Source organism: Nicotiana sylvestris, chromosome 2 (genome assembly GCF_000393655.2).
Source record: "Nicotiana sylvestris chromosome 2, ASM39365v2, whole genome shotgun sequence".
In the NCBI taxonomy this organism is placed as follows: Eukaryota; Viridiplantae; Streptophyta; class Magnoliopsida; order Solanales; family Solanaceae; genus Nicotiana; species Nicotiana sylvestris.
This window is the reverse complement of record NC_091058.1, coordinates 194,259,837-194,284,073: the sequence shown is the minus strand read 5'-3', so window position 1 is coordinate 194,284,073 and position 24,237 is coordinate 194,259,837.

Sequence of the window (24,237 nt, the reverse complement as noted above, 5' to 3'; positions counted from 1 at the left end):
TTGGATTTTTTCTCCAAGCAACAGACAAATACAACAGATCTCACCCTTTCTTCCCAAGAAAAACGGCCGTACACACTCATTTTACCATGGAAGCTTCTCTGAAAATGCACACCTGAATTCACACCCAACATTTGAGAGACTCACTTTGAAAGTTCTTCACACTCAAAAGAGATAGAAAGCAAAGGCTTCAAAATTCAAAATTTTCAGCTGGATTCGGGTAAAGGTTTGCTGCTCTGTTGCTACTGTTGAAATTGCTTCTTGAGCTCCTCATGTGATTTGGATTCTGCTTTTCTTTGGCTTATCTCTTGGTGTCCGCTTAACTCTGTTAGATCAGTCCCAAATCCTTTGTATTATGTTTTGCTGAATGACTATATAAAGTTATTGAATTCCTTTTAGATTTTTGGATTTGCTCAAAAATACGATTTCTGCTATTCTAGTGTGTCATGGATGAATGTTTGGTTTCCATTTGAATAAAGTAGTGTAATGAATTGAAAATGTTAAACTTTAGATTAAATGTTGACGAAGTAAATGCTGTAAAGATTTTGGAATCTGTTATTTGCTTTGGGAGTCTTTACTCATTTTCTTTAATTTTCACTTCTTGTCATCGAGGAAGAGAGTAAAATCCAAGCAAATTTGCTCTTAAATCGAGGATCTGATGGTCAGCAATGGTTATCTTTTAATAGCAAACAAGCCGTAAATTATATTCTATACTCCACTTTCAGAAATAAGATAAGCGGCATCATGAGGTATATAGTTTTTTTTAGTAGCAAAAATATAAAGATATATAGTATCACATGTTTCAACTCGTAGGCATAATGATTCCTCAATAGTTTGTTAATGAGTTGTTTGTGCACTCCAGCTTTTACAACCACAATCTACTTTATTTATTTGATTAGTTTAACGTCAAAATTTGCCCCCTATCCTCTCTGCCTCACGTTTTCTTGTTCTTGGACTTTTTGCCTCCTGATTTATCCAATCCTTTTTTACTAGTCTATGTATTTTCATGACTTGTACATTAAGTTACATAAGTCGAGCAAATTTAAATATATATCTTCCTTTTTTACAAAAAACTTTTGAAGTATGTATATGTTCGTGTATGTATAAAAGAGATAGAAAACACAAGCTAAAAAAATAGAAATTGGCTTGAACTTTTGTAGTTTACTTTAGGTGCGTTAATTGAATAATTGTCATAGCTACGGGTACGGTTCCCGTAACGTAGTTTGTGACACCTAGTTACTAAAATCCGGGGGTACAGTTATGTGACCCGGCCACAATTTAATCTTTTAAAAAAAATTAAATATGTTGTAGATCGTGAGTACGGTTCTCGTGACATGATTCGCAATATGTAACAATAATTAAATAAAAGCGGTTATAAGGTAAAAAGGTACAATAGATTAAAACATGTATTAAAATCAGATAATATGCCAGTTATAATAGTTTAAGCGACTGTGCTAGAACCACGGAATCCGGGGATGCCTAACACCTTCCCCTGGGTTAACAGAGTTCCTTATTCAGAATTTCTAGTTCGCAGACTTCAAAAAGGAAAGTCAAAATTTTCCTCAATTTGGGATTTAAAATAAATCGGTGACTTGGGACACCAAATAAACTATCCCAAGTGGTGACTCTGAACAAAATTGAATAAATTAATCCCATTTCGAATAATGTCACTTTAATTGGAAAAACGCCCTTGTACTACCTTCGGGTGTGTAAAAAGGAGGTGTGACAGCTCTGACAACTCTACTGGGGAGCGAACCCAGAATCTCTGGTTTAGGGTTCAAGAATTCGAGCTTAGAATAACTGTTATAGTTGGCTTGTTTTATTTGATTTTTACATGTTGAGCCTAATGTGCTAAATGCCGCTTTTACCACTTTGATATTGTTTGGACTATATATAAATTGCTACGAAACCCTCCTCTCTATGAGTCTTCTAAATCATCAGGGAAATGTGCACTTCGTGTGACTTCTTTTCTGTTAGAGTCTTATCTCAATTTTTGAACGAGGTTCGGACAAGTTGCAAAGCCGGTGAAGCTTCTGTATTCCCGGTACGCTGCCCCACCTCGGCTCGAGCTGTCCGCTCGGGTAAGCCAGGTCTAGAACAATAAACCCAGGTTTTTAAATCTAGTATAACAAGCCTCATGCCGGATCCCTAGTAGGAACGTTTGTTTGCATCACGTGCATTTGACCTTGGAGACTCAACACAGAGGTTTGGTCTGTCTAGGACAGGTGTACCCAAATGAAAAAGACCATCCTGATGCATCTTACGTGCTACTTGTGCATCTGTTTGTTTTGGCTTGCATGTTGACCGGCTTCTAGAACAGAGGAAGAAAATCAAAAAAATAAATAAATAAAAAAAATAAAAATAAAAAAAATAAAATAAAAAATAAAAAATAAAAAATAATAATAATAATATAAGAGTGAGAGGTAGGTATTTAGAAAATTCTGAAACTCTGCCGAAATTCTGAAAAAAAAGAAGTTATCTCCAAATGAGCCAAAGTTTTCAACTGCCATGTTTCCCCTGTTCTGTCAAAACTGGCGAACTACGCGGGTCTGATTCTCACCGGATGTGAGATACGTAGGCAAACCTCATCGGTTCCGGCCCATAATTTTCAAAAAAGCAAAACAAATCCAAAAATATTTTCCTTTACTTCCTCTCTAGAAAAGTCTTTTTTTTAGACTCCAATTTTCAAAAAATCAAAAATAAAATAAAATATTTTCCATTACTTGCTTCTTTAGAAACTAATTGTTTATTTAAAAACAATATATACAAAAATATTTTCTTTTACTGCTTCTTTAGACCCTAATTGTTTTTAAAAAAAAATATATATATACAAAAATATTTTCTTTTAATTTCTTCCAAAAATCCAAAAATATTTTCATTCTTCTTTCAAAATTGAAAAGAAAATTTAAAATTCAAAAATATTTCATTTTTTAGAAGCATTTCTTTCATAAATTCAAAATAAAATTCCAAAAATATTTTTCTTTCTTCTTTAGAAGTTTTTTCTATCGAAATTCCAAAAAAAAAACAATAAAAGTCTAAATTAAAAAAAATAATATCTTTCTTCTTTCGAAATTCCCAAAAAAAAAAATTTTTTTTTTTTTGAAATCAAAAATATTTTCTTTCTTCTTTATAAGTCTTTCTTGCGGAAATTAAAATATTCAAAAAAAAAAGAGTTAGTTTATTTACTTTATTTCTGGTCTTCCCGAACTACGCCAGTTTGATTCTCACCGGATGTGGGATACGTAGGCAACCCCCATCGGGTCCAACTTCAGTTTTGTAAAAATAGCCCAAAAAGACCAAATTTTTTTTGTTTGACTGTAAATAAGTAAGGTGATGTCATTCTTGTCTAAAATAGTTGAATGTCCCCAAAAGGGCGCCGGAAGGCCGTTTTTGCAAGAACAACCACCTTTAGTAGTTTTTTAAGGTTTTGGCCATTTAGAAAACACAACGTTAAAATCTTCTTTCCCGAAGTGCTGAAAGGCCGTATTTGCAAAGCCGGATTTTTTATGAAATTTTAAAAAAAATAGTGATAACCTTTTCTTGAGTCAAAATGAGTCATAACCTTTTAAATTAAATCACCCTAATAAATGTGCAGGATGAACACAGATGAAAACGAACCCTTCGCAGCTCTTGAAGAGATCCCCTTATAGCTCCACATGTGGTGGAATGACCTAGGAAAAGGTAGCCGAGGAACTGTGATAAGGTTTTGGGTGGTCTTGTCGGACTTTTGAACATCAAGCCAAGATTGGACGTGATTGAAGCCTTGATACCTTTTTGGGATCCGACTCGCAATGTGTTTCGCTTTTCTGATTTTGAGCTCACACCCACGCTAGAGGAAATTGCGTGTTACGCCGGCCTTAGCGGAAACTTTAGAAGTCGGTACCTGATGTCACCGAGACCTGTATCTCCTCACAAGTTTCTGGATATGTTGAGTATTAGCGGGATATTCAGGATGAGAATTTATCTGAAGGGTTTTGCACTTTACAGTTCCTGTACCAACGCTATGGCAATCCCCAAGGTTTCGAAGCACCGAATACTGGTCTGACCCATGCCGGAAATAAAGATAAATGGGAGGCAAGGCGGGGTTTGGTTTTTATAGTAGCATTCTTGGGTGTTATAATATGTCCGCGAAAAGACAGCAACATAGAATTGGGCCTCGTGGGAATGGTTGATGTCGCAATCAAGAAAGCTAATGGCACTTTGGTCCCCTGATCTTATCTGAGATTTACCGAGCTTTGACCATCTGTCGAGAAGGGGGAAAATTCTTCCAAGGCTGCAACTTACTACTACAATTGTGGATACTGGAACATCTCTGCCACCGTGTCGGGTATATGAACTACGACATGACCGGTTTGGATTGCATCGAAGAATTTGAAAGCCGAGTGGCGGGGGTTGAATTTCCAGAGGGTACCGAAGCTTGGTTTGCACACTTGAGTTCTTTAACTTCGGATAAAATTGAGTGGACGTTCGGATGGCTCCCTGCCACCGAAGTCGTATACATGTCAGCTAAAGTGTGCTACTTTCTCCTAATGGGCATCCGGAGCATCCAGCCATATACTCCTCACAGGGTTTTGCGCCAACTGGGAAGATTTCAAACCGTCCCCCATGACAAAGATTTGAGTGTACATGTCGTTGAATTGGGCCCAAAGGCTGTATTTCCAGAAGGAAGAGTTCGCCAAGTTTGGAATGAGTGCAGATTTCTCGAACCCAAGACTATGGTGCGGGATCTAGCTAGAGGTGAGGTGGACCCCAATTATATGGTTTGGTTTGGCAAAAGGTTTCAAATTCCTCGAGAGCTCGAGAGACCTGCTAAGAGACCCCATGTCCAACAATTCACTAACGACTCGCATGAACAGTGGGGCTGGTTGGCAAAAGAAGAAAGCTATAGGGCCAAGATAAGTAAATTAGAGGGACAAATCAGGGACCTCAAATTTGGCCACAGTATCCAAGCTGCCGCAGATAAAGGGGAAAAGAAAAAGCTAACTCAGGAAAACGAAGCTCTCAAAGCTCAAATCCATAAAATGAGAATAGCTGCTAGAAACCTGGAAAGAAGCCGGGCAGATGAAATGCTTATAAGCGGTATGAGAAAGAAAGTACTTGAGTATCAAGATGACCTAGAAAAATCTGAGGCTAGTCTAGCAAAAGTCCGAGCACAATTGGCAGAGAATGCAGAAGGGCGGGCAGAGTTTGTGCGACAAATGAAAAGAAAATATGAGGGGACAATCGCCAATTTAAAGAGAAAGCTAACCACCCTTGAAAATAAGGCGGACAAACATGCCAGGAATTTTAAAGTCGATAGGGAACATTGTTATGCTCTGATGGCCCAAATGGACGAAGATATGCAACAATTGTGGAATCAAAATCATCATGACACTCAAGTGTTGGAAGCTCGGAATCAGCAAATCGGGCGTTTACTTCAGGAAAAGGGTATTGTCCGAGAGTGGGTTAGAGCCATTGCCTACTATATCGTCATGAAATGCCATGCATGTGTGGATATGACTCAGACCACTTTCTTCGCTGCTGTAATGACATTTGTCCGCCAGATAATGAGTGATTTGGAGCGGCTTCAAGGGTATCTCGCACGTAGGCCCGTGAGACCGGATGATGTCCCACGGGCCCCAGGAGTCGAAGCATTGATGTATTCATGATTTTTCATTTATTAAGTCTGTATTTTGGAAATTATTTTTGAGTCTATTGGTAGTTTTTAAAAATTCCAAGAAAATGAGTAGTTGAAAATCTTTTGTAATAGAAAGTTTAGGAGTTATATTAATGAAAATTTAAAAATTCCCAAATATTGTTTCTTTATTTTTCGTATTTGTTTTTCTTGAACTACGTAATGATCTGATTCACGCGACATCGTGATACGTAGGCAATCCTCATCGGATCCGGTCACATTTTTGTAAATAACTCAAATAAGAGAGGGATGTGAAAAAGAGAGCCAAAGAAAAACCAAAAGAAAAACCAAAAAAAAAGCAAGGAAAGAGAGGAAAGAAAAGAGTGGAAAATAGGAATAAGAGGAGAAGTACAAAAGCCAAAAGTGGAAAGAAAAAGAAAATTGGGGAAAATAAGCAGAGTCGGGATGAAACATGCAACCGTTGCGAAACATGTAGAAACACATTTAACTGTATAAGTGCATCACACCCCAACGTGCGATTACCTATGTGTTAATTGCTTCAATCTGACCGGTTTGTTGTTTACTGTTAGTTAGGTTCTATAGTAAGGTGGTTGGTTTTGTGGTAGTCTGGCTTCACATTCATACTTCACAAGGTCAAAAGGAAGCATTGAAATGTCTTCAGAAATTCCTCTGCCAACAGTTCCTATTCCAGAGGATAGTCCGATCTCGACCATCCCAACTTCTGAGTCAGCAACTGCTGAGGAAAATAGAATTCTGCGTCTCCGCATGATGGAAATGTGGGACGCCTGGGCCAATGGAAAAGAACCACCAAGTGCGATCCCTGGATTCCCTGAGCTTTTTCCCAGGGCAAGTGGGACCTCCAACATCCCCATGAGTTATCCAAATATCCTACTGGGATATCCTACCATTTCAGCCCACTTTGCTGGAACACCTTCTGAGTCTCGCCCCCAGGTGTTAGCTTCAGGTGCAGCTTCAAACATATTCACCGCTCCAGCTTGTTCATCTATGGCACAACCTACTTTACCCTGGCCTAACTTAGATTCATCTTCCTTCACATTTCAAGCACCATCTTTCCCACTGGAACCTACCCAGTTTACTACCAATGCTTACCCTCAGCTGCCCCGGTACGAGTTTACCGCTGGGCAGGAAAAAGCCGAAAAAACACCTGGACATGAGGAAATTACCAGAAAGATGAGAAGCATGAAGCAAAGTCTTAAAAATATACAGGGTCTGAGTGGGCAAAAGAGCGTATCTTACGCTGACCTGTGCATGTTCCCGCACGTACATCTACCCTTGGGTTTCAAAACCCCAAAGTTTGAAAAATATGACGGGCATGGGGATCCCATTGCCCACCTCAAAAGGTACTGCAACCAGTTGCGGGGAGCGAGAGGAAAAGAAGAGCTTCTTATGGCCTACTTTGGAGAGACTTTGGTCGGCATTGCTTCTGAATGGTATATGGATCAGGATATATCTCGTTGGCATATCTGGGACGACTTGGCTCGGGATTTTGTCAGGCAGTTTCAATATAACATCGACATTTCCCCTGACAGGAATTCATTATCAAATCTAAAGAAGAAGTCCTCGGAGAGCTTTCGAGAGTATGTTGTCAAATGGCGCGAACAAGCGGCCAGAGTCAAGCCTCCAATGGACGAAACAGAAATGGTCAGTGTCTTCCTTCAAGCCCAAGAGGCTGATTATTATCAAAACATGATGTCTGCAATGGGAAAGCCGTTTGCCGAAGCCATCAAAATTGGTGAAATGGTTGAGAATAGGTTGAAAACAGGGAGAATCTTGAGTCAGTCTGCTATAAGGGCTACCTCCCAAGCAATCCAAGGCGGGTCTGGAGGAGTAGCAAACCGAAAGAAGAAGGAAGAAGTAGCAATGACAACTTCAAGTGTAAGAAAACCCCGTTCGGCCAGACTTCATTTCTCTGAAAGAACCCCACAACACTACTACCCCCATCAAGATGCGGCCTATGCTATGGATCTTCAACCATACGCAGTGATGAATGCACAACCATACGCTAGGCCACAACAACAATTTCACCAAAACCGAGCTCAATTTCCCAGAAATCAACTTCCTCACCAAGCTCAGTATAATCCCCGACCTCCACAAAATAATTTCCCCTACAATGCCCGTGCTCGGGAGCCGCCCAGGAAGACGAACTTCACACCTATTGGTGAGTCATATTCTATCCTTTTCCCTAAATTGATCCAAATGGGTTTGTTACAACCCGTACCCCCAAATAGGCAAAACCCAGAGTCACTCTCTTACCAATCTGGCGCCCGATGTGCCTATCATTCTGGGGTGGAAGGGCATGACACTGAGAGCTGTTGGACTTTGAAAAGGGTTGTTGAAAATCTCATAGAATAAAAGATGATAGTGTTAAAGGATGAAGACATTCCTAATGTGACCAACAACCCGTTACCGGCTCACAACAATGGACCGGTTATTAGAATGATCTGCAAAGATAAAGAGTTTGATCCTGCCTTGAAAGCCATCATTGCAATCGCTAGCGTCGAGAAAAAGCCAAAGGCTGATGCAAAGTAAGAAAAAGGGGAGAAGAAGAGTAAACCCACCCCTCAAAACACAGAAAAAGCAGTGGAAACCAAAACTGAGGTAGTACCCTCAAAAGATGCCATCCTTTATGTGCCCCGGGGTCCTAGGAAAGGACAAGTGACATTGAGCCCTCCAAGAAGGTTTGAGCTGAACAAAGGATCTAAAATGTATGTGCCAAAAGGGACCTATGTGGTACGGGGGCCAATAATTTCACCAAGGCTGAATGAGCCCGTGGTTATTGGCCGCGCACCGCAGAGGCCCATGACAGATCCTACTTCCATCCCATGGAACTATAACGAGGAGGTAGTAACCTACAAAGGAAAAGAAGTCTTGGGAGAAGTAAATGAAACTAACCCGGCTGAGAAATACCTCAATCTAGAGGAAGTGAATAATGCCACGAAGAAGCATTTCCCACTCAAGAAGCCAGTTAGTGCCGAAGAAGCAGAAGAGTTCTTAAGGAAAATGAAGACTGCGGACTACGAGATAATTGACCAACTCCGAAAGTCTCCTACTCAGGTCTCTTTGTTGTCTCTATTAATGAATTCAACAGAACATCAGAAAGTGTTGATCAAAACCCTCAATGAAGCTTACGTTCCGATTGAAACTACTGTGGAACACCTGGAGAGGATGGCAGAAAGATTCTTCATAATCAATCAGATCTCCTTTAGCAAGAATGACCTGCCCCCGGAGGGGGCCACCCACAACAAAGCCCTCCACCTAACAGTTAAATGTGAGGGGTACTATGTGAAGAGAGTCATGCTGGATGGCGGTTCCGGAGTACATATCTGCCCTCTCTCAACTCTGTAAAGAATGGAGATCGAGACTGAGAGAATCAGGCCCAACAACGTCTGTGTTCGTGCCTTTGATGACATCAAAAGAGACACCATAGGCAAGATGGATTTGATTTTGACTATTGGACCTGTGGATTTTGAGGTGACCTTTCAAGTCCTAGACATGGATACTTCTTATAATTTCCTCTTGGGAAGGCCTTGGATTCACGCGGCAGGAGCCGTACCTTCCACTCTCCACCAGATGGTGAAATTGGAATATGAAGATCAGGAGATCATAGTCCACGGAGAGGATGTGCAATCGATCTATCGGGACCCGTCGGTCCCATGCCTCGAAGCTAGGAAAGGTAGTGAACATATAGTCTATCAAGTTTTCGAGGTTGTGGTCGCAGACCAATATGAAGAAGGAAGCCCTTGCCCTCAACCTTTTCTCTAAAAAACGTCAGTTATGGTTGCCAAGGAAATGATCAGGCATGGTTATAAACCCGGGAAGGGGCTCGGGGCATCATTGCAAGGTATCACCGAACCTATCACCTTACTTGCCACCAAGAAGTTCTTCGGTGTGGGTTTTCACGCCACAGAAGCTGATGTGACATGGGCAAATCAACGAAAGAGCAATGGTTGGGTTTTATCTCAGCCAATTCCGCATCTCTACAGAACATTTGTCAGGCCCAAGTACAATGAAGAAGAAGAAGATGAGGCCTTCACGGCCGAGGAAATTGAAGAAATCTGTGGGGCTATGAGGCAAATGCTGTATGAAACCCACATGGTTCAGCCGGGAGAAGGCTCGAGCACCGCTGAGGGCTGTATATGGGGCCCAATGCCAAGCTGCAAAACTGGAAGGCTACTCCGTTCCCAATCAGGCGGGAATCCCGGTAGTCCAGTCCTGCCACCTTTTCTGCATCACGAGTTATTTCAAGGTGTAACTCGGATGTTTTTATTTTAGTTTCCTGTCTTTAAATGCTAATGTAAACCCTGTTATCTTCAAAATTCAATGAAATGAAATTAATATTTCATCGTTCATCTCTCTTTATTCTTTCTGATTTTGTTACTTTTTCTTATTTCTTCTTCAGTTCTAATAATGTGGCTTTAAATAACATGACATGCTTGCGGACTTCATGCCCAGATCCAAACATGATGTCTAATTGTGAAATAATGAATCAAGAAATGGAATATGATGAAGAAGAGGCTTTTAAGGAAATAAATCGAGAATTGGAACAATTTGAGAATAAACCTAAGCCGAACTTAAATGAAACCGAGCCGGTTAATCTGGGTAGCTCTGAAGAAGTCAAAGAAACCAAGATAAGCATTCACACAGATGAAAGAACCAGGGACGCATTGATCCAACTTTTGTTTGAATTCAAAGATGTGTTTGCTTGGTCATACGATGACATGCCAGGATTAAGTGTCGATTTAGTGGTCCATAAGTTGCCAACCTACCCCGATTATTCCCCTGTCCAGCAAAAACAGAGGAAGTTCAAAATTGATTTCAGTGACAAGATTAAAGAAGAGGTCACAAAACAGTTAAAGGCGGAAGTGATCCGATACACCACATGGCTGGCTAACATAGTTTCCATGCCAAAGAAAGATGGGAAAATTCGGGTGTGCGTTGACTAGCGAGATCTGAACAAAGCAAGCCCCAAGGACAATTTCCCTCTGCCAAACATCCACATCCTTGTTGATAACTGCGCCAAACATGAAATACAGTCTTTTGTGGATTGTTATACAGGATATCACCAGGTGTTGATGGATGAAGAAGATGCGGAAAAGACAGCTTTCACCACACCCTGGGGCACCTACTGTTATAGGGTCATGCCTTTTGGTTTGAAAAATGTCGGGGCAACTTACATGAGGGCCATGACTGCCATTTTTCATAACATGATGCATCAAGAGATAGAGGTGTATGTGGACGATGTGATCATCAAATCCAGAACCAAGGATGACCATGTTCGGGACCTAAGAAAATTCTTTGATCGGCTATGTAAATATGATTTGAAGCTAAATCTGGCGAAATGTGCATTCGGAGTTCCGTCTGGCCTAGAAACTTTGCTCCAAAGTTAGAAGTGCGGCCTAGAAACTTTGAAGTGGGGCAACTCGTCTTAAGGCGTATTCTCCCCCATCATCAAGAAACCAAAGGAAAATTTGCTCCTAACTGGAAAGGCCCATACATCATCAGAAAATTGTTGCCAAAAGGGGCATTGTATCTGGGAGACATTGAAGGAAATGACTCTGAAACAGCTGTAAATGCAGATGCGGTCAAAAGGTACTATGTCTAATCCTTCTGCAGCAATAACATTATCCGATTGGGATGACGAAGGCTTTCATTCTCGCTACCCAAACACTCCAATCCTTTGCTAACCCTTTGAGCCATTTACCTTTCTTTCATTACCCTCTTTGGAACCTGAAAGTGTCATTAAAATAAAAAAGAAAACAAAACAAAACAGAAAAACAAAAGAAAAATCAAAAACAAAGTTTCCTGAACTACGTTCGACTTGATTCCAAAAGGATACATAGGCAGCCTCTCCCTGAGGTTCAGTCACACCAAAACAAAAATCCAAATTTCCCCAAAAGTGAAACTGGGGCAGACGTTATAATAATTCAGCGATGATCCCGCCCGAACGGTTCCAAAGTTGTAATTCGATCCAAGTTTTTTTACCCAAACCTGTTTCAAGTCCTTTCGATCAATCGGCAAAAGGTTTTTCAAAATCAAAGAACGCAGTTGCTTGGATCTGATGCAATCAAGATGAGAGAAATAAAATGCGAGAGTCTTATTGGTGAAAACCTACGAGCACCATAAGGCAATAACGAGCAGTGAAATCGAAAATGAGAGAGTCTTGTTAGTGAAAACTCGTAACGAGCACTATAAGGCGACGGTAAGAAGAGAAATGAGAGAGATCGATTGGTGAAAACCCACAAAGGGCGTTATCGATTGAAAGAAGAAACCCCTCACCACCATTGGTATTGAAAGAGTCCTGACAAGGTTTTTCGATTTTGAAACACGGGTCGCAATGGGTTTATGAGAAGATAGGATATTTGTGCAGATCGGTTGTCTAGTCCAAGAAGTATGTCATGCCTATTTGAAGTCTGCATGCACCTCAGATAAGTCCGTCCTTACTCCCCGAAAGGGATGCTTCTCTTTTAAATTCATTTTCTTGTCCTTTGTTTACTTTTCCTTGAACCTCTTTCGGTCTAATTCTGTTCCGTAACTAATACAAAGAAAATGTGGCAAGATTGGTTTTACAGAGTTCTGCTTGATAAAAACCAAGTCCAAAGAAATGTACCCCAGCCTCAGCGAGTGCATCAAGTCGATCCCGACTGGCCATAATAGCCGATGCTCTAAAACCAGAGTTATTGAAAATGAAAAGAAATTCGAAGTCAAAGCCTTAGAGGTGGATTAAAGTGAAAGGGCCAAAGCCCCGCACGGTTGAACCGCCATTTGGAAAGTTTGAAAAGTTGAGTTCCTCGGTTTTAGGAGAGAGATCAATCTTTAGCAAACAACAGAGGTTCTCACCAAAAGAGCTAGGCCGAGATTAAGTGATCAAAAACAATGAAGGCCACAAAACCGACCACCGTTTCAAACTAACAGTTGTTCTTTGTTTGAAAAATTGAAACAGGTGCAATCCAAAGCAACCATGCAAAAAGCAGGTGCAACCAAAAGGAAATGCGCAAGGGTTAGAAATAGCTATGCTGCAATAATCAACCCAAAAGGGAAGTCTCCTCCCAATTCTTTCCTGCATTTTTTACTCATTTTCTTAAACTCAAAAATAAAAAATAAAATGAAGATTGATAAAAACAAAAATAAAAAGAAGAAGAAAAGAAATTCAAAATCATGGTAGCATAGGGTCTCCAATCTCTAGCTACGTCCTTTCCAACATAGGATCCCATTCCCTAGTCGATGCCAGCATAACCTGGTAATCTTTTCCCACCTAGGGTCTCATTCCCTAGTCACTGCCAGCATAACCTGGTAGTCTCTTTTAGTATTGAGTTCCACTCTCTAGTTGATTCCCGGCATAACCCGATGACCTTTTCCTTTCTCCGGCATAACCCGATGACTTTCCCGGTATAACCCGTGGATCTCCCCGGCATAACCCGAGGACCCTTTTTCTTTTCCTGCATAACCCGATGAACTTTTCCTGTATAACCCGTGGACCTCCCCGGCATAACCCGAGGACTTTTTTTTCTTTCGCGGCATAACCCGTGGACCGCCCCGGCATAACCCGAAGACCTTTTTCATTTCCGGCATAACCCGATGACTCTCCCGGCATAACCCGTGGATCTCCCTGGAATAATCCAAGAACCTTTTTCTTTTCCTCCCGGCATAACCCGTGGACTTCCCTGGCATAACCCAGGGACCTTTTTTCTTTTTCTCACCGCATAACCCGTGGACCTCCCTGGCATAACCCAGAGACCTTTTTTTTTCTTTTCTCCCGGCATAACTCGTGGACCTCCCCGGCATAACCCGAGGACCTTTTTCTTTTCCGGCATAACCCGATGAATTTTTCGGCATAACCCGAGGACCTTTCCTTTTTCCGGCATAACCCGATGAATTTCCCGGCATAAATCGTGGACCTCCCCGCCATAACCCGAGGACTTTTTTTTATTTCCGACATAATCCGATGACTTTCCCGGCATAACCCAATTACTTTTCCGGCATAACCCGTGGTCTTCCCCGGCACAACCCAATGACCTTTTTCTTTTCCGGCATAACCCGATCATTTTTCCAGCATAACCTGGTAATCTTTCCAACTTGGGGCCTCCGATCCCCATTTGATTTCATTTTAGATATAGGGTCTCTATTACCTAATCTCTTTTTCTCTGGGATACACAATCCCGATTTTATTGATTTCAATAAAGAAATAATTTAGATTTTGTTGCAATAACTCACAAAATTTTTCTAGTGAAAACTGGGGCAGAAAAATTTCGTTCGTTTGTTTGTTTTGGTGCCTAAGTAGGTTTTTACCTTGAGGGACAAGTTTCGAGGCGACCAAAAGAAGAAGTCTCTTTTCAAATAAAAGAAAAGAAAAACAAGAAAAAAGAAGTGAGCTCTAAAGTGCAGAAGCAGAGAAAAGATGCGGACTGCTCAAGATAGGATTGAAGTCACAAGCTTCGCATGTCCTGCCTTAATCCAAAAGCTGAAGAATGAACCAGCGATTGCAACTAACGAGCATCAAGATTCAGATCGGAGTCCAACAACAAGAACCAACTAAGACTTGATCAAGCTTCAAGAGACTTATAGATGTGAATCTTGTAACTTATAGTTGATAGGCTTAGCTAGTTTAGCTTTTTAGTTTTCCATTTTTTTTTGTGTAATAAGGAGCTCAGCAAGCAGAAACAATAGCAACAGCAGTGAAACCACAGTTTTCCGATAATCTCAGCTACCAAAACTTTTAGAACTACACCGACCTGATTCCTTTATAGCCAATGATATGTAGGCAACCTCCGAAGCAAGGTTCGGTCAAACTTTTTCAAAATGCTTCAAAATGGAGTTTCAAACGGGCAAAAATTGCTTGTAGTTGCTCACTTTATCTTTGCCCGAAAACTTTTCATGTTTCGAGCAAAGAGGGGCAGCTGTGAGCAGCTTATTTTTGACCATGTTTGAATTTATTCCTACTTTTCTCTACTCACTACCCACTTTCCCCACTTTCTCCACTCACTACCCACTTTCCCCATTTTCCCCACTCATGTTCCCCACTATCCCCACTTTCCCCACTTTTTCCACTCACTACCCACTTTCCCCACTTCTCCACTCACTACCCACTTTCCCCATTTTCCCCACTCATGTTCCCCACTCTCCCCACTTTCCCCACTCATGTTCCCCACTCTCCCCAAAAAATATTTCCGCCACCCACTCTTCATCATTCTCTCTACCTATAACATACACATCAAGACCTCACTTTAAAAAAAATATATATATAGAAAAGGGCGCATTTTACAAGGGAGCTCTCTTCTTCTTCTTGGATTTTTTCTCCAAGCAACAGACAAATACAATAGGTCTCACCCTTTCTTCCCAAGAAAAATGGCCGCACACACTCATTTTACCATGGAAGCTTCTCTGAAAATGCACACCTGAATTCACACCCAATATTTGAGAGACTCACTTTGAAAGTTCTTCACACTCAAAAGAGATGAAAGCAAGGCTTCAAAATTCAAAATTTTCATCTGGATTTGGGTAAAGGTTTGCTGCTCTGTTGCTACTGTTGAAATTGCTTCTTGAGCTCCTCATGTGATTTGGATTCTGCTTTTCTTTGGCTTATCTCTTGGTGTCCGCTTAACTCTGTTAGGTCAGTCCCAAATCCTTTGTATTATGTTTTGCTGAATGGCTATATAAAGTTATTGAATTCCTTTTAGATTTTTGGATTTGCTCAAAAATACGATTTCTGCTATTCTAGTGTGTCATGGATGAATGTTTGGTTTCCATTTGAATAAAGTAGTGTAATGAATTGAAAATGTTAAACTTTAGATTAAATGTTGACGAAGTAAATGCTGTAAAGATTTTGGAATCTGTTATTTGCTTTGGGAGTCTTTACTCATTTTCTTTAATTTCCACTTCTTGTCATCGAGGAAGAGAGTAAAATCCAAGCAAATTTGCTCTTAAATCGAGGATCTGATGGTCAGCAATGGTTATCTTTTAATAGTAAACAAGCCGTAAATTATATTCTATACTCCACTTTCAGAAATAAGATAAGCGGCATCATGAGGTATATAGTTTTTTTAGTAGCAAAAATATAAAGATATATAGTATCACATGTTTCAACTCGTAGGCATAATGATTCCTCAATAGTTTGTTAATGAGTTGTTTGTTCACTCCAGCTTTTACAACCACAATCTACTTTATTTATTTGATTAGCTTAAACATCAAAATTTGCCCCCCTATCCTCTCTGCCTCACGTTTTCTTGTTCTTGGACTTTTTGCCTCCTGATTTATCCAATCCTTTTTTACTAGTCTATGTATTTTCATGACTTGTACATTAAGTTACATAAGTCGAGCAAATTTAAATATATATCTTCCTTTTTTACAAAAACTTTTGAAGTATGTATATGTTCGTGTATGTATAAAAGAGATAGAAAACGCAAGCTAAAAAAATAGAAATTGGCTTGAACTTTCGTAGTTTACTTTAGGCGCGTTAATTGAATAATTGTCATAGCTACGGGTACGGTTCCCGTAACGTAGTTTGTGACACCTAGTTACTAAAATCCGGGGGTACAGTTATGTGACCCGGCCACAATTTAATCTTAAAAAAAAAAATTTAAACATGTTGTAGATCGTGAGTACGGTTCTCGTGACATGATTCGCAATATGTAACAATAATTAAATAAAAGCGGTTATAAGGTAAAAATGCACAATAGTTTAAAACATGTATTAAAATCAGATAATATGCCAGTTATAATAGTTTAAGCGATCGTGCTAGAATCACGGAATCCGGGGATGCCTAACACCTTCCCCCGGGTTAACAAAATTCCTTATTCAGAATTTCTGGTTCGCAGACTTCAAAAAGGAAAGTCGAAATTTTCCTCGATTTGGGATTTAAAATAAATCGGTGACTTGGGACACCAAATAAACTATCCCAAGTGGCGACTCTGAACAAAATTGAATAAATTAATCCCATTTTGAATAATGTCACTTTAATTGGAAAAACTCCCTTGTACTACCTTCGGGTGTGTAAAAAGGAGGTGTGACAACTCCAAAAAGCTGTTTTTCAAAATTTTCACTTAGATAACTCACAAAACTTCAAAGACATATATTCATGTCCAAATACAAATCTAGTTTTCAAATATTATTTTCACTTGTACTTTTTTTTAACCTTTTTCCAAAATTTTACAATTCTTATGTCCTAACGCCCACTTAAACCCGCCACAATAAATTATAAAAAGTTGATTTTTCTAATGCAATAAACAGGACACCTATCTGAATACCAGTATAGTATTATACAAAGTAAGTTTGAACTTAGACGCGCCGAATTTTTATGAAATCTAGAGTACAATAATTAGTTTATGGAAATGCAATAGTTTTTACCCAAAATTAATAAATTTATAAATTAAATTATATATTTATTTGTGATCGTATAGAACTCATACATTTTAAATCTTATATTCTCTTGAGATTGTGTTATTATCCAAGAATGGTGAGCTTTTACATTGAGTTTTAATGTAATGCCTAGTGGAGTACATGCAACCTTAGAGGGTCCATTAGCAATTGAACCAAAGGTAATTATTCTTGCATTTACCCGAAAGGGAGGCATCGTTATTAATGACATAAGTAGATGAGGTCATATTTTTTTTCCCAATAACAAAAAATGTTGTAATGCTATTATTCAATAACTTTTATGTAGTGCATGAACCATACAAGTCTAGCTGGCTCATGATTCTGTTTTGGGGGTGTTCAGGCAGAATTGGAAAATTGCACCAAACCAAAAAGTCAAATTAAGCTGTTGTTATTGTGAGGAGGAAGATTAAGAATGGAGAAGAAGAAAAATCTAAATTGTATTCTCCAAAATCTGTGAAGCCTCTTGTGATGACCCACTCATTTTGAAAGTAAATTCTGTATTTCGAGGCCTTAAAAACCTCTTTTTATCTCACCTCGATTTGCATACGCAGTCCGGGCGCGTTTCCGGAAAGCTTTTATGTGAAAACTAAGTAAGATAAGGAAATTGACCTTTGAAATTGAATAAAGTTGACTTTGGTCAACATTCTTGGTAAACAGACCCGGACCCATGATCCGACGGTCTCGTAAGGTCCACAGTAAAATTTGGGACTTGGGCGTATGCCCGGAATCGAATTCCGAGGTCTCAAGCCCGAGAAATGAATTTTTTTAAAAAAATTATTTTTTGGAAAAATATAAGAGTTTTTAGAAGTGAATTGATGCATTTTCTTGATGGTATCGGGCCCGTATCTTGGTTCTGGAGCCCGGTACAAGTTTGAAATAATAATTAAGTTGAATTTAAAAATTTTGGTAAAGATCGGAATTGGTTTGGTATAAAACGGACCTATAGTTGAGAAAATAGTAATTTTGATGTTCTTGAGTGATTTCATGAATTTGAGGTTTAATTCATAGTTATTGATGTTATTATGATGATTTGATCGCACGAGAAAGTCCATATGATGTCTTTAGGCTTGCGTGCATGTTTGGTTTGGAGCCCGAGGGCTCGGATGAGTTTTGGAGTGTGAATTTAGACTTAGGAGAATTGCTAGTGTGTTGCAGATGTGTAGCAGGCCTCTGATCTCGCAAATGCGAGATCAGGCATCGCAATTGCGATGCAAGCAGGGTCGCAATGCGAGACTTTTGTGACAAATGCGAAGAACCCAGAGCCAGCCTTGTCTCCCAAATGCGAGGTATACTTCGCAAATGAGAAGTCTTCAGCACATGCCCAGAAGTTGCAAATGCGGTGATTCCTTCGCAAATGTGAAATAAGCAGGAGTCGCAAATGCGACATATACCTCGCAAATGCGAAGGTAGCAGGGTCCTTAAGGTTTCGCTGGTCACAATTGCGACATCAGAGACCTGTTAAAATGAATTTCAGACGGGATTTCAACCATTTTTACAACTTTCTCAAAACCTAAACTCTCTTGGGCGATTTTCGAAAGAACAGTTCTTCTCCAAATCAATTGTAAGTTGTTTCTAACTCATTTTATTTAATCTATAATATCTTTTCACATGATTTCAATTCGAAATCAAGGGTTTTCATGGGGGAAATTGGGTGTTTTGGGTAGAGCTTAGGATTTTCAAATTTTGGGGATTTGGACCTCGATTTGAGGTCCGATTTCAAAACAAATTATATATTTGGGTTAGTGGGTGAATGGATACTTAGGTTTTGGTTTAAACCTCGGGTTTTGACCATGTGGGCCCGGGGTCAATTTTTGACTTTTTGGGAAAATCTTTAGAAAACCTATTTTCATGCATTGGAATTGATTCGTTTAGCATTTATTGATATAGTTAAGTAAAATGTGGCTAGATACAAGCGATTGGTGGTGGAAACAAAAGGTAAAGCGATAGTTAAGGCTTGAATTTTGTTCGTCACATTGGGGTAAGTGTTTGGTCTAACCTTAGCATGAGGGATTACGAGTTGTATCTTATTTGTTATGTGTTAATTGTTGAGTACGACGTATAGGTATGGTAACGAGTATCTATACGTTGGTGTCAAGCATGCCCGTGAGTCTTAAACTATGATTAATGTGACTCCGTTTCGTATTGTTCATGCTTTATATGATGATTTCTATTGTTGAACAAGGCTTGTGAAAATATTATTGGTAATTGAACATTGTAGAGCGTTGGCTCAAGTTGAGAATTGAGTTTTGAAGTAATTGAGGAAAAGAGAAAAGGTTTATGATATTGTCTCCCTTGCCGGGATCTTATTGCTTTTGATATTATCTCCCTTGCTGGGTTGTTATTGCTTTTGATGTTATCTCTCCTGCCGGGATGTTGTTACTCATGATATTGTTTCCCTTGCCGGGATATTATTGTTATGCTATTGTTCCCTTGCCAGGGTTTTATTGTGATATTATTGATTCCCTTTCCCAAATTGCTTTGTGGTTGTTGCTTGGGTGAGGAAGAGTGTAAAACATGAAGGGTGATGTCGTGCCGATATTGTGAGGTAAAAGCACGGAGGGTGATGCAGTGCCGCACGATGTACAATGCCGTGCCATAATATGAGCGATAATGCACGAAGGATCATTCCGTGCCATGATTATGTGAGATAAAAGCACAAAGGGTGATGCCGTGCCGATTATATTGATTCTTATGGTGAGGACGAGAGTAAAAGCACGAAGGGTGATGCCGTGCACTTGTCTTGGATTTCCTGATTCTTGCTGATAATTGAATTATGGTGTTTCTTCCATTTATCTATTGGCTTTATTTACATTCCTCAATCGATTTTCTGTTGTTACTTGATATTCCCCAGCAACATGTTTCCCCCCTCCTATCTTTAGCTGTAAATTTCTGCCTTTATTTTTTCGCTGTATATGATTTAACTACACTTTGCACTGTGTGCAGATCCCGGTGCTGCAACTTTTGGACCACAGGGAAGTTGCTGCCTTCAGTTCATCAGGCGACCCGAGGTAGTCCTGCAGGCGTCCGCAGGCCTTGGCGTCCCCTTCCTATCTAGTTTTTCTTCTGTTCTTTACTATTTCTGAGACATACATGTATCTATTTTTTTCGGATCCTATTTGTTGTATTCCTAGACAGTATGTGAGATTGTGACACCATTTTGGGTAGCTTTTGTTTGTGGATTTGTATCGGTATTGTTAAATTGTCACGTTTTATTCTTCCACTTTATTATTTCTGTTATTTATATAATGTTAATTCACAACTGTTAAAGGATTAAAAATGGAAAAAGTAAAATACTTGGAATGATTGGCTTGCCTAACGTTTACTAGTAGGCGCCATCACGACTCCCGAGGGTGGGAAATCCGGGTCGTGACACCTCTACCACATACAATGCTATATAACAACTTCTCCACTAACTAAATAATAGCTCTTGTACAGTTGTCAATTAACTACTTTAACAAACTAACCACTCTTAAACTAACTTGTACACCCTATATACTTTTACTATGTACACTTTAACCCTTATGTCCCAAGACTCCCTCTCAAGCTGGAGGGTGGAAAGCATTGAACACTCGAGCTTGGAAAGAAGGAAGGAGTGCTGAGCAACACCAAGATCTTTTTTCATAAGATCAACCAACTGAAGTTTGGTCGAAATGTGATGAGGAGCAAGCAAGCCATTCTTAATCTTCTCTCGAACAAAGTGATAATCTATCTCAATGTGCTTTGTCTTTTCATGAAAAATAGGATTTGCTGCTATTTGAAGTGTAGCTTTGCTATCACAATATAGATCAACAGGCTGATGTATCTCAATGTTCAACTCTTGCAACAATCCAACTAGCCAAGTAACCTTAGTTGCTACTGCTACGAGACTTCTATATTCAACTTTAGCTGAGCTTCGACTCACTGTCTGTTGCTTCTTTGACTTCCAGGACAACAAGGAATCCCATAGCTTGACAACATAAGCAGTGATCGACCTTCATGTGTTTGGGCATGCTGCCCAATCTGAATCACAGAAGGCAGAAAGATAAGTAATATGACCCCTCTTGAGAAAGATACCAAGGGCAGGTGATCCTTTAATGTATCTGACCACTCGAAGTGCTGTAGGTAAGTGTGATTGTTTGGGATGCTGCATGAATTGACTCAGAACTTGCACGGCAAAGCAAATATCAGGTCGTGTAATGGCCAAGTAGAGTAACTGGACTACCAACCTTTGATATCCCCCATCTTGTAGCTCTTCATCATCATTGTGCCCAACATATTTGTCATACTCTGTAGTGTTCAGTTTTTGATTGAGTTCAATAGGAGCGAATGCAGGTTTGGCAGTAGCCAGTGCTGTGGAGGATATTAATTCTAGTGCATATTTCTCTAGTTTAATAACATTCCCTTATTTGATCTCATTACTTCAATTCCTAAAAAATATCTGAGTTCACCCAAATCTTTGACCTCAAAGCTGTTTTGCAATGTGCTTTTGGCCTCTTCCACTAAGGAAACATTACTCCAGTGATCAAGAGATCATCAACATACACCAATATAATTATAAGGTCATGTGCTGTCTGTTTGGTGAATAGAGAATAATCATATACACTCTGCTGATACCCCGCTCCCACTAAGTCATCTGTGAGCTTAATGTTCCACTATCTTGAAGCATGTTTTAGGCCATAGAGTGATTTCAATAATCTCCAAACTTTGTTCTCCCCATATCGTTGGAAACCCTGTGGCAAAACCATGTAAACTTCTTCATAAAGATCCCCTTGTAAGAATGCATTATTGACATCCAGTTGATAAAATATCCATCCCTTGGAGGCTGCTATACTCAGAACAGTTCTCACAACTACCATTTTGGCAACTGGTAAGAATGTCTCACGATAGTCCAACCCTTCTTGTTGGGTGTTTCCCTTTGCTACTAGTCGTGCCTTAAATATGTCAATCTCACCAAAATGAGTTATATTTGATCTTGAATACCAATTTAGAACCAATTGGTTTCTTCCCTTCTGTTGAATCTACCACTTCCCAAGTATGGTTCTCTTCAAGTGCTTTAATTTCCTAGTATATGGCTTGTATCCATCTTGGATCATTTGCAGCTTCCTTAAAGGACTGTGGTTCAGTTAAAACTGAAAAAACATTGAGAAATGATTGGTATGCAGGGGATAAATGATCATAAGAGAGAGCACTAGAGATAGAGTACACAGTGTTAGTGTGTGTCTTGGCATTAGCGATGAAATCCTTAAGCCAAACATGAGGACTTCCTTGTCGACTAGACTTCCCAGTCTCTCCTTCTATAGATGCTGGTTGTGAGTGTACTTCTTCTGTTCCTGCTTCTTCTATGGTTGTCTCAACTTCTGGTTCAAGGATGGTAGGAATGAGATTCTCACTTATTAGGGCATCAGTTGGAGTCTCATGGTCTTCACTAGAATCTGCATGAACTATGCCTGAATCCATATTATCTACAGTCTCATGGTCATCACCAGACTTTGCATGGTCTGTGACTAAGTCCATATTAGAAATCTCCACCTCTATAGTGATGTTTTCAGCAGCTGGCACTCGCATATTCTGGTGTGTGGTTGGAACCACATGTGCATGTGTTTGGTGTCTATCTACTTCCACAACTGAAGGCTGAGAAGGAAATAAATCCTCTGTACAGTCAGAATCAGTAGTTTTCTCAAAAGGAAAGACCTGCTCTTTACATACCACATCTCTGCTAACAAAAACACTTCTATTCTCCATATCATACAACCTATAACCTTTTTGTGTTTCTGAATAACCAATAAGGACAACCTTTTTAGCTCTAACTGTGAACTTATCACCTTTAGGTAGGTTACTCGCATAACTTAAGCAACCAAACACCCTTAAGTGATCTATTTTTGCTGGCTTTCCAAAAAATAACTCGTAAGGTGATTTTCCTTGCAAAATATTAGTTGGCAGTTTGTTTATCAAATATACTGCAGTTCTTACACAATTACCCCAAAATCTCCTAGGAATTGAGCTTTGAAATTTCAAGGATCTTGCAACCTCCAGTATATGCCTATGCTTTTGTTCAACTACCCCATTTTATTGTGGGATGTATGGGAAACTACTTTGGCGTATGATTCCTAGAGAAGCAAATAAAGTATTGCATTGAGAGTTGAAGAACTCTGTACCATTATCTGATCTTACAATCTTCACAATAGATTCAAACTAAGTATTTATCATTGCAAGAAAGTTCTTTATTACAACAACTACTTCACATTTAGACTGTATTAAGCACACCCAAGTAAACCTGCTGTAGTCATCTACTATTGTAACAAAATAAAGCTTTCTGTCATATGTAGGTACCTTATGAGGTCGCCAAACATCCATGTGTATGAGTTGAAAATAACTACTTGATCTAGTGCAACTAAGTGGAAACTGTAGTTGACACTGCCTTGCCAAGGGACAACTTCACAGTTGTTCTTCTCTCTAGCTTGTATCTTGTTCTTTACTTCTGAAATATGCTGCATTGCTTTTGTTGATGCATAACCTAGCCTCAAATGCCACAATGTTGTTTCTCCATGTTCCTTCAAGAAACTAATTGCTGCTGTTGGTAAACTTTCTTTTATCAAGTATAATCCTTTGTTTTTCTACCATTCCCCATCACCTTGCCATTGTAAAGCCCCTGAATATATACAGAAATCGGGATAAAATCCAACTGAGCAACATAATTGTCTAGTGAGATTTGACACTGACAATAAGTTGAATTTAAAATCTGGCACATACAATACTTATTTAATAGTTTTATTACCTAAACCTACTGCATCTCCTGTATATGTAATTTCTGCTCTACTGCCAGTAGGCAGTTGTACTCCATCTGCTCTATGATCTGCTTTTCTAAGATTATTTAGAGCATTCTTACAATGTGTTACATGGTGAGTAGCACCTGAATCCACTATCCAAACTTGATCACTAGCAGCTCCATTTGTCATTAAAGTAATGATACGTGCAGTATTAGTGGAACACTCATCTGTGGTAGTCTTCTGCAACAAATTTACCATCTGTTTGTATCGCTCCTCAGTGAAGAAATTACCTTGTGTGGGAAGCGTAGGAACCTGTTTCTCTTCACTTGTTGCATTGTTCACATAAGTCCTGCTTCCTGAGTTTTTCCCTTTCTTCTTGCTTTTGAAATCTGGTGGATACACCACTATCTTGTAGCAATTTTCCTTCAGATGTCCTTTATAACCATAATAATCACAGATTAATCCTAT